We start from the raw sequence: 2,751 nt of genomic DNA, 5'->3' as shown, positions 1-2,751 counted from the left end.
ATAAAATATTTTTAATGTCTCAAAAAAACTCATGAAAAAAAGAGACATATATTGTTTAAGTCCAGAATTTAATTTAATTTACACATTTAATTTATAAATTGTTTAGGGGTGTATGACGTATGCCATTTTGCAAAAAAAATATAATAATACGTAAACCATGGTGGCCGGAAAGAACCGCAACGGAAAAAAGCGCAACGGAAAAAAGCGCAAAACAAAAAGCGCAACGGAAAAAAGCGCACACGGAAAAAAGCGCACACGGAAAAAAGCGCAAAGAGAAAAAAGCGCACACAGAAAAAAGCGCAAAGAGAAAAAAGCGCAAACAGAAAAAAGCGCAAAAAGAAAAAAGCGCAAACAGAAAAAAGCGCAAACGGAAAAAAGCGCAAAGAGAAAAAAGCGCACACGGAAAAAAGCGCAAAGAGAAAAAAGCGCACACAGAAAAAAGCGCAAAGAGAAAAAAGCGCACACAGAAAAAAGCGCAAAGAGAAAAAAGCGCAAACGGAAAAAAGCGCAAAGAGAAAAAAGCGCACACGGAAAAAAGCGCAAACGGAAAAAAGCGCAAACGGAAAAAGCGCAAACAGAAAAAAGCGCAAACGGAAAAAAGTGCAAAGAGAAAAAAGCGCACACAGAAAAAAGCGCAAACAGAAAAAAGCGCAAACGGAAAAAAGCGCACACAGAAAAAAGCGCAAACGGAAAAAAACGCAAACTGAAAAAAGCGCAACGACAAAAAGCGCAACAGAAAAAGCGCAAAAAAGAAAAAACGCAAACAGAAAAAAGCACACACAGAAAACTGTGCACACCGAAAAATGCACAAAGAGCCATTTTCGCACAAAGACCTATAAGGACTAGATGACACATTTATACATGATTGTTAGGGCTGCTGTGAGAGTGTTGTGTTTGACCTGACGCGATATACTACCACTTAAAGCATACCACTACCATGTGCATTCACATCACCACGATACAGGCGATAATCGCTTGACACAACGTCTATTTTTTTCTTGTTCACTATATATTCAACGACTATTTTCATTTTGCGTTTTTTTCCGTTTGCGGTTTTTTCTGTGTGCGCTTTTTTCCGTTTGCGCTTTTTTCTGTTTGCGCTTTTTTCTGTGTGCGCTTTTTTCTCTTTGCGCTTTTTTCTCTTTGCGCTTTTTTTCTGTGTGCACTTTTTTCTCTTTGCGCTTTTTTCCGTGTGCGCTTTTTTCCGTTGCGCTTTTTGTTTTGCGCTTTTTTCCGTTGCGCTTTTTTCCGTTGCGGTTCTTTCTGGGAACCGTAAACCATAACCCTCACCACAACATCAACCTCAACGAAAACCGCACCCACTTTAAAAATTATGCGAAGTTGGCTAAGGACAACCCCATAGTCGACTCGGAAGGCTAATAACGTGATTTGGAAGTGATCGTTTGAAAAAGAAGTGTGTAATTAGAAGATTTGAAAACCAGTTCACTATCAGAAGCTGCCGAAGAGTGACGTTTGATATTGCTAAATTATTCTTTTTTGTTATATTAAATGACTCTTTAGTTTCAGCCATGCCCCTCTTCCTCCAGTTACGCCCCTTTTGTTCGAATTATACCTTCTTTGTCGATGTTGGACACCTTTTTTGATCAGTAAGAGAACCATTTAAATAAGCAGGGATGATGTAGACTAGCATCTTGTAAATGTAGATAACAGTAAATGTGTCATTTACTTTCGGCTCTTTTCAAATAAAGATGAAAATATTTTTCTAGTTACATAATCAAATAATGAAGTTGTTCGTTTTGTCAGTGTTTTTTTTTCCCCAAGTGGTTTGTATTGTTTAATCTGCAGAAATGTTAGAGGAGTAGCTATTAAGATTTTTTTCTTTCTCATTTGATAAAAAAAAATTACAATTATTCTAACACATATTTTTATTAAACCCAATTTCCCTTGTTCGATTATCTGTGACTACATTAAGGTAGAGTATTCAAAAAGTCATAATATAAAGTTGATTATACGCACTTAAGGCCCTTTATTGTGCACAGTCCGTACTGACAATTGTAGACGTTTGGAAAAGGTTACTTTTTGGTGCTCATATTGACCTGTAGGCCATATACAGTTTAAGATTAGCATGCATCTTTGTATTTTACATATCCCCATATCAAGCCGATTTTACCTCCCTTCCGACTCTCCTCATCTACCCGCCCCCCCCCCCCCCCCCCCTTCAATCCACACAAAAAACCTAATTCGATTTGCACACGAGCTCACATTTTTCTAGACCCTTGACCGCGTGATACAACCTCTCAAAAGTCAGAACCTACTTCTTCATTCCTCCCCCAGGTGTGATAATTAATTGACGAGCGTTTTACAATAGAGTGGTTTAATATGCTCTTAAAATCAATATAAATTCTATTGTTACTTCGGATAACCAGCTTTTGAATTAAGGCCTTCTTTAGCATCGACCTTCTTAATAATATTAGGAATTACACCTGTTGCATTTATTTATAGCATGAGCTCGGCTGTTAGGCTAGCATACTGTTTTGTAATATGGCCAAAGTTGCTTCATTACTATATCGCCAAATAAAAAGGCATTTAGAAAATCCTTCACCTATGACAACTAAAACTAAAATGTCCCATTAAACAAATTTTAAATAAATTAAAATTTAGCATCAGCTTTAATGCACATGGAAGTAATGTTTTAAACACTCAGAATTATAGATTCTAGATCAAAATATTTAATATTTAATTCATCTTTAGTCTAGCAAGTATTCACGATAATAACACTGACACCTGGCA

The sequence above is a fragment of the Physella acuta genome, unplaced genomic scaffold (assembly GCF_028476545.2).
Source record: "Physella acuta isolate Inbredline_101_S28 unplaced genomic scaffold, ASM2847654v3 ptg001369l, whole genome shotgun sequence".
In the NCBI taxonomy this organism is placed as follows: Eukaryota; Metazoa; Mollusca; class Gastropoda; family Physidae; genus Physella; species Physella acuta.
This window is presented reverse-complemented; position numbering follows the sequence as displayed.